Below are 13,278 nucleotides of genomic sequence, written 5' to 3' on the forward strand. Positions count from 1 at the left end.
ATTATAACATGCATTGCCATTGTGTTTTGATGCATTTCTATTATAGTAAAACAAGTGTTTTACCTTGTTTAACCGCAACACAAAGATGTGAAGCCAGCTACGGAGGTAGCAGGAAGCAGCAAGACTATACCTAGTCATTCACAAACAGTTTTTATTCTTTGCCAACTTCACCGAAAACAGGAGACGGCAAAAAGCATGCAATTAAGTTGACTCCATGCTTCCCGTTGGAATATTATTAGGCACTTTACTGCGGCAAATACCACCAGTAATGTTGCCTCTAGTGGCCTAGCCCTGAGAATCTTTATTTCTTCCCTGATGTACCACCATTTTGTACATATCAGAAGACACATGATAGCATGCATGTTGTATCGTGCAAGGCATTTTGGTAATTCAAGGCGTTATTATAAATACAGAGTAGATGAAAAATAAAACTGAAGTCAAAACTTTTTTTACATTTTGCATGGAGTAAGGGAGGCTCAAAGCCTTGTTGGCTTTTTTGCCATCTCTGTCCCATTGGGAAGATTTCCCTTTACTTCCTGTCTGATAGCTACAACAGAAAATGAGAAGAAATCATCACCAGAACTAGTGTCTCATTGGCAGGGCCGGTGCTAGGATCCTTGCCTACACAGGCAAGGTGCATTTTTGCGCCCCCTCCCCAACCCCCTGTAAAAACAGGGCATTTTGACAAGTACTTGTACTTGTCAAAATGCCCCGATGTTTGCGCTATGTTTTTTTTTATCACTTACCTTCGGTACGAGAGAGCAGCGGCGAGTCAGCGCTGGTCCAGTGGGAGGAGCTCCAGGTGGGGTCCTAATTTAGCTGGCCGGCGACTGCCTGAGGTGCCGCGCATGTCGGGATCCTCTGGCAAGCAAAACATCCTTGGGATCCTTGTTGGGATCCTCTGGCAGTCACCGGCCAGCTAAATTAGGACCCCACCTGGAGCTCCTCCCACCGGACCAGCGCTGACTCGCCACTGCTCTCCCGCACTGAAGGTAAGTGGAAAAAAAAACATAGCGCAAACATCGGGGCATTTTGACAAGTACATGTACTTGTCAAAATGCCCTGTTTTTTGCGCCCTCACCCTGCAGCGCCCTCAGGCGGCCGCCTGACTTGCCTTGCGGTAGCGCCAGGCCTGCTCATTGGAAGATTTCCCATCTCTTCCTGTTCTAGTACAGCCCAAAATGTGGGATTTACTTTCACTTCAGTGATAACAGTCATCAGAAGAAACAGAGAGGGTGGATTTCCCTAACAAGGACACAGACAGTAATACAAACCTGATAAGTGTTCTAATCCTTCTTCACTGTATACAAAACTAAATAAAATCTTTGGCGCCAGTTGCACTTTATTTGATGGCTCGAATGTAACCAGAAGAGTTTACTTATCACCTTGATCTTCCTCGCAATAGCAGGAATTGAGTCATCAGAGCTATTTACTTCTTCCTGCCTTATGTTTTATAAGCACAAGTTAGCGTTGTACAATATGTTTAACTTTGTATTCGGAACCATTGCCCATTTTTGACACAGCAATGTGTTTGCTTGATATCCTGCCAATACTTACCTTTCAACTGCTCCGATACCCTGTTCATCTCCCAGAGCCCCTGCTCAGCTTATGCAGCATTAAAGGAGTTGTAAAGTCCCAGCACATTCTATCCTGTTATAACAGCATTGTAATAGGAATACATACTAGAGTTGTTTTTGCGAATGAGATCAAAGTTTGCGTGAAAAAATACTTTTTATGTAGCGAGTGCTGCCTTCAGCCTGCCCATCACTTTCAACAACTTCCTGGATTCCCGGTGTGCTTTGTATCTCTTTCCCTGCTGCTTGATGTGATGCAATCTTGCTTTTTCAAGACTAATTGGGTTATTCACAAAGCTGCCGAAGGCAGCCGAGTGAATAACCCAGCAAAAGTGAAGTGAGCCAAACGGCTCAGTACGGCTGCAGAGGGGCTTCGACTCAGCCGATCCAACATCTGGATCGGCTGAGCCGAAGCTCCGGCAGCTCACTCACTGCCGTCCACCCTTATTCTCATAGGGGCCGAACGGCATTGAGTGAATAGCCGAATGCCGCAGAGCGGCATTCGGCTTGATGTATTCTGCTCGGTACCTCCGTAGTACCGAGCAGAATAGAAAAGCAATGAAAAGAGTTTAAAAAGAAAATATTTTTAAAATGTTAAAAAATAGTAAAATTTAAAAATATATCTAAAGATTTTTTTTAAAGAAAAAAAAAACCAATTGGGCGGAGCTAGCAGTGACTAGCTATCTAGAGTCTTATAGCAGGTCCCATCCAATGAATAATAACGGCCGGCTCCGCCCAGTTGATATTGTTTAATGACAGATCAGCATCCCCAGGTCATTTGGGGACGCTGATCTGTCATTACAGCTGGGCGGACGTGATCTCAAGGCTGGCTCTGCCCAGCTGTCATTTGCGAGGCTTAAGGCCGGCCTTCGGCAGTCCTTTTGCCCGGCTTCAGGTGTCATTTCGGCTTAGTCGAGCCTAAGCATATGCCTTCGGCTCGGCTGCCTTCGGCTGCTGTACAGGCTATAGTGAATAGCCCGTACAGCAACCCTTTGGTTCGACTGAACCAAAGGGCTCCAGCGGTCGAAGAGAGCCAAAGAATCAGCCAAAGCTGTGGCTGAAACCTTCGGCTCCTTCGTGAATAACCCCATAAATATCCCATCATGCATTGCTTCCAACAAAAAATTATAAGGGTACATTGTTCGGACGCTGAATTGTACATCTTATGGGCATCTTTAATAAGTAAGCTTAGAAACTTCTAGATTGATATGGTTACTAGGAGTGGGATAGAACTTATGGAAATTGAATACAGAAATACAAATTCATGTTTAGTTTGTGACCATAGAGACCCTTTAGAAACCCTCCTGTTTGCCCCAGGTGACAGTGCTTAGGCCTAATAATTGGCTGCCCAGACCCCTAACACTGTATCGTGGCATGAAGTGGAGAAAGCTACAAACCCAGAAATATCACATCATTAAGTGGCTCTGGTGGCCAAACAGGGGAGCATAGGGAAGGTAAAAGTAAGTAGCAGAGGGGTAGGCTATCTAGTAAATCTGTCAAGCTGGCTATACACTTGTAGATTTTTATACAGACATTCATACAAAAAATCTTGTCAGAATATTCGATAAGGCCATCAGAGATTTGAAAATTTGATTTGATTTGAACATTCAATTTGGGAATGCATGGACAATGGCGGCATCTGTTCCGAGCGGCTCTGATCAGCAGGTGACCTGTGCACGGATCCCCTGCTGATCAGAACTGATAGGCACCTGTGTGAAAGGGGCCTGACCCAAGCATAATAGAAGCCAGCACAACTGCTTGGAGGTTATTTGTAACCAACACAACGTGGGTTCTGCTGCAGTTCGCAGTATATAAAAAAAAAAAATCAGCGTGCATATAACCTGTTACTTTGCAAAGTTTACCAGGAATTCATATTTCAACTGGAGTTTTCCTTAATTGCAACATGGAGCACCATTATAGAAACATTGTGCTACGTTACTTCTACAGACATAGAAGGTCTCGCAGTAACTAGAGGCAGACAATGTAACAGAGGTTTCCTGCATTCTGGCATGGGAAATAACACAGGAAGCCATAATGGATATCTGTGCGCACAGTAATGGACTCAAATAATGCCAAAAGTAGAGCAGCATCCCACACATGTGTTTAGCTAAAACCTACTGAATTAACACTGAAATGGTTGGAGAGCACAACAGCAGAAACAAGTGATTCTGGAACATAAGTATGACACTAAAGCAACCTTGAAGCCTTTAAAATGTTCTCTGATACCAACTCAGCTTCCATATAATAACATTTTCTAAGTATGGTTTATTTAAAATTAGACATGAGCAATTTATTTAGTTCCGAATCAAAATTTGTACAAATTTTCTGAGATTCAGACATTCGGACACATCTGATTTTTTTCTAAAAGGTGGACTTTGCCTTTAAGATTTTACAAAGATTATGGAATAGGTTATCATTCCTTAAAATTAGGGACGCGCTGATACCGATACTAGTATCGGTATCGGTGCCGATACCAAGTATTTGAGCGAGCACTCGCCCAAAGGCTCCGATGCCTAGCCCAATACCCGAGTTTACAGTATCAGGAAGCGGGACAGCGTGTAATTGGGAGGGAAGCCGGCTCCATGCTCCCTCGTTACTTGGCGGCGAGGGAGCATGGAGTCGACTTCCCGGCCAATCAGGAAGTCGGACAGCGTGTAATGACTCGCCGCCTAGCTTCTTGATTGGTCGGGAAGCTGGCCAATCAGGAAGCCTGGCGGCAAGTCATTACCCGCCCCCGTCTTCCTGATTGGCCAGGAAACCAGCTTCATGCTCCCTTGCCACCTCCTGATGGGGGAGCTTAGAGTCTGCTTCCTGGACAATCAAGAAGCTGTGCGCCGTGTAATGACTCACTGCCCGACTTCCTGATTGGCCAGAAAGCTGGCTTCATGCTTCCTAAAATTCCTACCAGACCTTAAAGGTCTGGTATGACTTTTGGGGGGAACCCCATGCTAGGGTGGGTATTCTGCTGGGTATGACTATATTGGGTATACTGTTGGCTATTGACTATGTTGGGTATGACTATATTGGGTATACTGTTGGGAATGACTATGTTGGGTATACTGTTGGGTATGACTATGTTGGGTATACTGTTGGGTATGACTATGTTGGGTATACTGTTGGGAATGACTATGTTGGGTATTCTGTTGGGTATGACAATGTTGGGTATACAATTGGGAATGACTATGTTGGGTATACTGTTGGGAATGACTATGTTGGGTATTCTGTTGGGAATGACTATGTTGGGTATTCTGTTGGGAATGACTATGTTGGGTATTCTGTTGGGTATGACTATGTTGGGTATACTGTTGGGTATACTGTTGGGTATGGCTTTGTTGGGTATACTGTTGGGTATAACTATGTTTGGTATTCTGTTCGGTATGACTATGTTGGGGATACTGTTGGGTAGGACTTTGTTCGGTATACTGTTGGGTATGGCTATGTTGGGAATTACTATGTTGGGTATGACAATGTAGGGTATAATGTCGGGAAGCTGGCCAATCAGGAAGCCTGGCGGCAAGTCATTACCCGCCCCCGTCTTCCTGATTGGCCAGGAAACCAGCTTCATGCTCCCTTGCCACCTCCTGATGGGGGAGCTTAGAGTCTGCTTCCTGGACAATCAAGAAGCTGTGCGCCGTGTAATGACTCACTGCCCGACTTCCTGATTGGCCAGAAAGCTGGCTTCATGCTTCCTAAAATTCCTACCAGACCTTAAGGGTCTGGTATGACTTTGGGGGGAACCCCATGCTAGGGTGGGTATTCTGTTGGGTATGACTATATTGGGTATACTGTTGGCTATTGACTATGTTGGGTATGACTATATTGGGTATACTGTTGGGAATGACTATGTTGGGTATACTGTTGGGTATGACTATGTTGGGTATACTGTTGGGTATGACTATGTTGGGTATACTGTTGGGTATGACTATGTTGGGTATACTGTTGGGAATGACTATGTTGGGTATTCTGTTGGGTATACAATTGGGAATTACTATGTTGGGTATACTGTTGGGAATGACTATGTTGGGTATTCTGTTGGGAATGACTATGTTGGGTATTCTGTTGGGTATGACTATGTTGGGTATACTGTTGGGTATACTGTTGGGTATGGCTTTGTTGGGTATACTGTTGGGTATAACTATGTTTGGTATTCTGTTCGGTATGACTATGTTGGGGATACTGTTGGGTAGGACTTTGTTCGGTATACTGTTGGGTATGGCTATGTTGGGAATTACTATGTTGGGTATGACAATGTAGGGTATAATGTTGGGTATGACTATGTTGGGTATATTGTTGGGTATGACTATGTTGGGTACTCTGTTGCCCAAGCGTGGTAAATCAACATATATAGCTGTAGGTATTCCTCTCAGCCCTTGGTTATTGATAATAGAAACATATAAGCTCCAATATGGTGTGTCTGAAAGTTCCAGCTGTGTGGTTATAGGTATCCAAGTCTCCTGCTGAAAGCTGGGTCACATAGAGTGATTAATACCGTCCTCTGTATACCTTCATGGTTGTAATTATAATGCATGGTAACATCCAAGCCAGGTATAAGCAGGAGGTCATAGTGTCAGTTCAAACTGCCTGGTGCCGCTGAAGCTAATGCCCAACCATTCAATGATACACAGATGAAGACCGTCAGTGGTGTTGCCTATCAGCAACGTCCATTGTGGGTGGAACATATCTCTCATAGAGAACCTAATTTCCATCTTACCACTCCATCGGGGTAAATACATACATGCCGGCTCAATCTGTAAAGTTCACATGTGAGTTGGGGTGATAGCATAGTGGATTTTTGGGTGGATCCAGCGGCTCGTTTTGTCCATGTGACCTGTGGATTTTGTCAGGATGTTTTACATTCTCATACAAACCTATCGGAATGCAAACATCAATGGGGGCCGGGGAAATGTTTGTAATATAAGAAGAAACATTTAGCAGATACTCTCTTTACACTCCAGTTTCCTGTAGACGTGGGTGATGTCACTGGGCCTCACCTCCAGATCCAGGGAAAGGTCGGGGACCCAGATCTCCCAAGAAGACGCTCCAGTACAATTCTTGCAGGATTTGGGATCCTTGTTTTTTTCCAGGATGCAAAGGGAATATAAAGTAGTGCCTCCCTCTACAATATATTTTGTACCTGTAGCACAGGGGTAGGCAACTTTGGCCTTCGAGCTATTGTGGAACTACAAGTCCCATGAGGTGTTTCAAGACTCTGAAAGCCACAGGCATGACTCCTGGAGGCAGAGGAATGGTGGGTGCTTTAACTACAAAACCCAACATGCCTCTGCCTCTGGGAGCCATGCCTGTAACTGTCAGTCTTGCAATGCCTCATGGAACTTGTAGTTCCACAACAGCTGGAGGGTCAGAATTGCCCACCCCTGCATTAATACATTAAACAAAAATAAAAGAGTAAAGCCTGCACAACTAGTCTTCATCCATGTGTCTAGCCCGGCATGATGTTTATGGTGGCCATACTCAACAAACTTTGAATTGCACAAACCATCAGTGGTCTTGCTGGCCACCAGTCGGGTCTTCTGCTGAGGAAATACAGCAGCCTGCAAAGCCCATTTCAACTTAGAACTACTTGGAGACTACTCTGGAGCTGGCTACAGATCCCCAAGGATAATAAGCTGAGAACTATAAACTATAATAAATAAGCTGATTTGTAGCTGCTACACAGTTGCTGCTGTGATATGAACCTTCCCCACATGTACATAAAGAGGCGCAGCACAGACAGCTGGCTAGTCCCCGCCCCCTATTAGCAATTGAACTACAGCATCCACGGTCCTTCACTCCGGGCGGGCGTCATGACGTCACCCAGGGGCCATTCCTCTCCTCTGTGTTTATGGCCTTACGTGCTGACGTTACCGGGTAGCGATTGCTTCGCCTCCGGCAGCCTGTGTTCTGTTGTTGCACACTCCGCCGTGTATCAGCCGGCAGCCAGAGAGCGCTGCGCTACCACAGGCGGCTCCGGTGCAGGCCGGGCTTATCGGTGGAGTGAGGAGGAGTCAGGCCGCCGTCTGTGTCATTGTTAGCAGCCCTCTGCTCTTCTCTCCGCTCCTGTCATCGTGACGCCGCCAGCAGGCCTGTGACTCGGGCTCAGGGAGGACCAGTTCTCCGCTCCAGGGCTGGGTGAGTGACAGGGAGCCACACAACCACGAACAGGGATGTGATTACCATGACACTGGCCGGGCCAGAGGAGCAGGATGAAGGAGCCCATCTCAGGGTGGAGGAGTGTGTATTTATGTTTATAGGCAGCCAGCTGATGGGTATCCACCTATTCAGGATGATGGGAAATGTGACAGATGAGAATGACATCTCCATGTTGGTGGTCCATGTCAAGTTTTATCACTGTGCCTGAAATCTGGTTTGTTGAGATTTGGTCGTGTGTGTGTGGCCATTGTTACAGATCAGACTGCCCAGCAGATCATCACATCCATGGCAGCAATGAAAGCCAATGTTACAGCATTCTGATCACATGTTTCTTTTTTCCTCTCTTAATCCTTGTGATCAGCAGGAGAACTAATGGCTAGCAGGAGTGGATTTGCATCAGAGAGGAGTTACAGGCCTCTCTGCAGTTCTGCACCAAGGTTTATGTGCTGTGTAGTCCGTGCTAGTTCTGAATATAAAGCCATGATGTGCTATTCATTTCTGGAAGAAAAATGTAGCAAATACCGTACGCTCCAGCTTCCTGTAAGTGTTGGTGATGTCACTCGGCCTCACCTCGGGAATCTGCGAAAGCTCATGAGCCCAAATCTCACAAGAAAATATTCCAGCACTGTTCTTACGGGATTTGGGGGCCTCAGTTTTCCCAGGCTGTAATGGGTAAGCCCCAGCGGTGCCTCCCTCTCCTAGGCGAGCGTGTCAGAAGCCAGCGTGCAAGGTAAGTACATGCATATATCTCCAAAGCAGGTATAGGGGCACTCGCGGGTCATGCAGCGGGGATAGGTCAAAGCATCACCATTTTATTGTTAACATTACAATGGAGCTCAGTCCATCTGTTAAGACGTCTTTTGAAGATGGACTGAGTTCCGTCAATACTTTGACAATACATTGGTGATGCTTTGACCGAACTCCACTGCAAGACCCACGAGTGCCTCTCTCATGCAATTTCTGCCTTTATATATTAAAAGGTGGGATTGTGATGTGAATGAAGGGGGGGACTCTGATGTGAATGGTGGGGGCTCTTAATGTAAAAGGTGGGCTTCTGATGTGAAAGGAGGGGCTCTTAATGTAAAAGGTGGGCTTCTGATGTAAAAGGTGGGATTCTGATGAGAAAGGAGGGGGGCTCCTGATGTAAAAAGGCTTCTGATGTGAAAGGAGGGGGCTCCTAATGTAAAAAGAAGGCTTCTGACGTGAAAGGAGGGGGCTCCTAATGTAACAGGTGGGATTCTGATGTGAAAGGAGGGGGCTCCTAATGTAAAAGGTGGTGGTCTGATGTGAAAGGAGGGGGCTCCTAATGTAACAGGTGGAATTCTGATGTGAAAGGTGGGGGCTCCTAATGTAAAAGGTGGGATTCTGATGTGAAGGGGGAACTCGGCTGTAAAAGGAGGGGGCTCCTAATGTAAAAGGTGGTGTTCTGATGTGAAAGGAGGGGGCTCCTAATGTAACAGGTGGAATTCTGATGTGAAAGGTGGGGGCTCCTAATGTAAAAGGTGGGATTCTGATGTGAAGGGGGAACTCGGCTGTAAAAGGAGGGGGCTCCTAATGTAAAATTGTGTTTTTCTCCCTTAAAAGCCATTTTAGACCCCTTTCTTGGATCAGGGTCTGGTATGCATTTAGGATCTTAGGCTCGGGTGCGGTGACTGAAGAAGGGTTGAGAAACCCTGGTCTAGAGCAATGTGATGTCTATGATGGCAATACGCACTGTCCGTTTTCTAGCAATTTGATCAAACTTTGACTTGCACAAACCATCAGTGGTTTTGCTGGCCACCCTGTATGACTGCTGTGTGCAAGTTGGGACATCTGCTGAGGAAGTACAGCAACCAGAACTTGTAGTTCCTCTACAGCTGTGGAGTAATGTGTTACACAAGCATGATTGTTCTGTACATTTGGGGCACTGACTTCTGTATATTGCCAGCATGCCCTGATCTAGTTCTTTGAAGGCTTCTTGTGGGCCAGATACTGAGCAGCTTTTCTGCTGGTCAGATAACCATTTGTTTATAAGTATTATGGGCATGTATGAAGAATGTGAGAAAATAGAGATTTAATATCTGGCTCAGATATCTTCTAGGGTGCTGCAAAATATGAGAATATATTTAGCACTTGTTTATCATGACCGTTGATCTGTATTTTTTTGCCCACCACCGCACATGTATGGTGTGAAGTGGGCACATAGAGAACAGTAGTTTTCTGAGTGTCCTGCTCACACTATAAACGTGCGGTTGTGCGCAGATCAACAGATATGGCTTGAGCATGCCCTTTGAAAACATTTGCATTAGGAAATTGTATGTAATGGTGCTTTACAAATATCAAATATTTTGCTGCTCTGGATAAAAATCGGTCTGCTCAGCCAACTTTATATAAGCAGGGGCCAAGTCACATGCATGGTGACTTGTTGCATAGGTTGAAAAAAAAGACACAAGTTCATCATCGCGTTCCACCTATAGAGTGTTTGTGTTATTGTTGATATGGAGATGACCCTGGTCACCTTCAGATGAGCCATCACTGTGATGAACAAAGATTTCTGTGTCCCAGCTGAACTCCTCATTCTAGATCTCAATAGGCCAGGCGAAATGTCAATATTACTTGTATCGATTATAATATTCTGCTCCCGAGACTTTGTGGGAGAAATTCAGAAGTGCCAATGAATTAGTTTATACGTTCTATTCTTTAAAGCCGATCTCCAGATACAGAAACCTCTCTTTGCGGTGGGCTATTCCCACACTGCAAGGGTTAAATGCCCTCTCGTGTCTAGGGGTATTGTGTAAAGGTTTTTTGACTTACCTGTTCCCTGCTTACTTGGCGGTCGGGCCTGTGGACTGTCCCCCAGCGTCCCCTCATATAATGCTATTCACACACTGCAAGGGTTAAATGCCCTCTCGTGTCTAGGGGTATTGTGTAAAGGTTTTTTAACTTGCCTGTTCCCTGCTTACTTTGGTGGTCAGCCTGTGGACTGTCCCCCAGCGTCCCCTCATATATAATGCAGGGCTGTGTATCCCGCATTGGGCGTTATGACGTCAGTGGGCCTCCGACCGCCGGAATGGAGGAGGGAAGAGGCTCCGTGCACTGGTCTTGGAGGATACGGGCATCAGGTAAGTAAAACCCGTTTTAACAAATGCCCCTTAGACAAAAGTAACCCTTGCAGTGCAGGGGTAGCCCCAATTCAAGGGGAGGGGTCTTTATCCAGGGATAGGCATCTAAATGTTTATTAGAAGTAGCTGGTCCTAGTCCTTGCTGGTGATCTGAATGTACTGATTTGTATATTCCGGGTCCATGAGGATATGTCGGTTTCTGATCTGTATAAAACATGTCAGCTGTTCCTTTGATCTCCTTCTGAGGTTTTACAACAGGTTTTTGCTCTGATTGCGTGATACACATTTAGTCGTCTTTGTACAATATGTTTGCTGTTGCTTACTTATTGTTTTTTTTTTGGGTTGGCGCTTTGTGTAGGGTGCGATTTTAGTTTTTTAGTATTTTATAAAGCTTTATGTTTGACCTAGGATAAACAGTCAAGCTACTAATTGCAATGAGTTTGTAATCCGTTGAGTCTTTAGGCAAATACAGGGTTTGCTGCTTCTTTGTTCGTCAGTTCAGAGTCCCATCCTGCTCCCTCCGGAGGGGCTTACATCTGTCTTCCTTGGCAGGACCACAAGTCTTTGTCATGAATGCTGTTGCCGTGGGATCCTAAGAAGATGTTTTTTTTTTTTTTCTTCATATAACCCTCTTTAGCATTTAATTTTTCTATGCTCTTCTTGCATGTGTTGTCACACTCCTTTCCTTAGCCTTCATAGGTTTGTGTTTACATTTTAGACCAAATAGACCTCCATGGCTTTGTTCAGTCGATTTTCATGCTTTTTTCTTACAGGAAATACATGTTCTGGAATTACTTTATTTAAAGTGACATTAAAGCGGACCTTTACACTCAAATCAAATTCTACCAATGCATTCTTCTATGTATGATGATTAACAATAACATAGTCATGTCAGGTGTAACATGCTGTGATTCTGAAATACTTACACTTGCAGAGCATTCACTTCCTGCTTTGAAAGTGCAAATGACTTCAGTTTGCCAAAACAATGTACACTGTGATTGCCTTGTCATCAGCAGAGCATTGCTGGGAAGTCTCATCTCAGTGAAAGGCATTTTCCTCCCCTGAGATGATGTGCATGGTCACATGCCCTAGTCACATGTGCCAGAATTCCAGAAAGTAATAGGAGAGCTAGTCACCTGCCATTAGTAAACATGGCCACTGGTCAGAAGACTGGAAGAAAAGAGAAATAAGGAATGCAAAGAATACAATGCCGACAATTCTCTAGAATAGGGGTCCAAAACATTTCTAAAAGTGTGTTTGTTGTAATTTTAAAGCTATGGGTAAAGGTCCGCTTTAAAGTTGCCCCCACATGCTGCTTTAAGGACTTACCTTAAATGATGCCTCTTGATCCGATCATGTTCTTCCTTCCATTTGTATTCAGCAATCCCTCCAGCGCTGGTGCCGGTCTCTGATCCACTGCAGACTCCTTGTGCAGTGTCTGTCCAACGTGCATGCTCACGGCTGCGTGCATTGACTTACAGTGAGTCTCCCCCCTTCTCCCCACCAGTGATCTCAACTGCGCACGCGCCCGCCCCATCATCCTGCTTGGCCGCTCGAGGAGCTACAGATCTACAGCCGAGAGCGAGCGGCTGAGACAGAGGTAAGTTTTTAGCTGTTTAGTAACTTTTTTTTTATTTTTGTAAATGTTTTCGCATATATTTACTGCTTGCTAGTAAAAAAAATACATATTGCAGGTGACAGTAGTGGTAAAGGAGTAAAGTTATATAAAATGATGGTGCATTGGCAGAAAAATGATGAATACAATAACATAGAAGCCATCATATAGTCTACAACAGTGGTTCTCAACCTGTGTAACCTCAGGACCCACATTTGTCCTTGGTCATTAAGTCGTTACCCAAGTCGCACTGCAATGGAACGCACGGCATTAGGGTACCTCGAGTTTCCGGTGCAAGCGTAGGAACTGTGGGTGGGAGGTGCATTTGGGGTACCATTCAAATGAATGCATGAGGAATCTGCCACTGGACCAAGCTTCAGTATCTTGCTAGTCGGCCCCGCTGGCTCTCAAAATACCTGAACAATGCCTGCATCCAATCAGATTGTTCAGGTATTTTGCAGCCAGGGGCCGACTAGCAAGATACTGAATAAATCTGTTCAATAAATCTGTGATGGATCTTAACAGTAATAAGTACATTACATGTTTGAATAATCAATGAGCATGACATTGAAGTATAAATACAGGAATAAATGTGTGATGATGGTTGGGGAGGGAAGTAAACAGGGGACATGGAAAGCAAACGGTCAGTCACAGGGTGCAATATGGCCTCTGAAGCCATTGAGACCATTGCTTATAGAATATCACATATGTATGATTTTTATAAGAAAACCTACATTCATAGGAACACTGTAGGTCAGTCAGTTGAATAGCTACAGAGAGGTTGGGAGGAGATGGTGAGAGCCATTTTCGGGCGATTGGAATCTTGGCCGCATACAGT

At 45.1% G+C, this 13,278-nt stretch overlaps 1 protein-coding gene across 1 annotated transcript in view; it reads left to right on the forward strand.

Annotated features, from left to right (window-relative positions):
* The first annotated feature begins 7,398 nt into the window (after positions 1–7,398).
* The window catches only part of PELI1 (pellino E3 ubiquitin protein ligase 1), a 63,693-nt gene continuing 57,813 nt past the window's right edge, over positions 7,399–13,278 (forward strand). The window contains exon 1 of the mRNA XM_018555994.1: positions 7,399–7,703. The gene's annotated coding sequence lies outside the window, so the exon portion shown is untranslated. The remainder of the gene's footprint in view (positions 7,704–13,278) is intronic.

Source organism: Nanorana parkeri, unplaced genomic scaffold (assembly GCF_000935625.1).
Source record: "Nanorana parkeri isolate BGI_ZX_2015 unplaced genomic scaffold, ASM93562v1 scaffold11, whole genome shotgun sequence".
NCBI lineage: Eukaryota > Metazoa > Chordata > Amphibia > Anura > Dicroglossidae > Nanorana > Nanorana parkeri.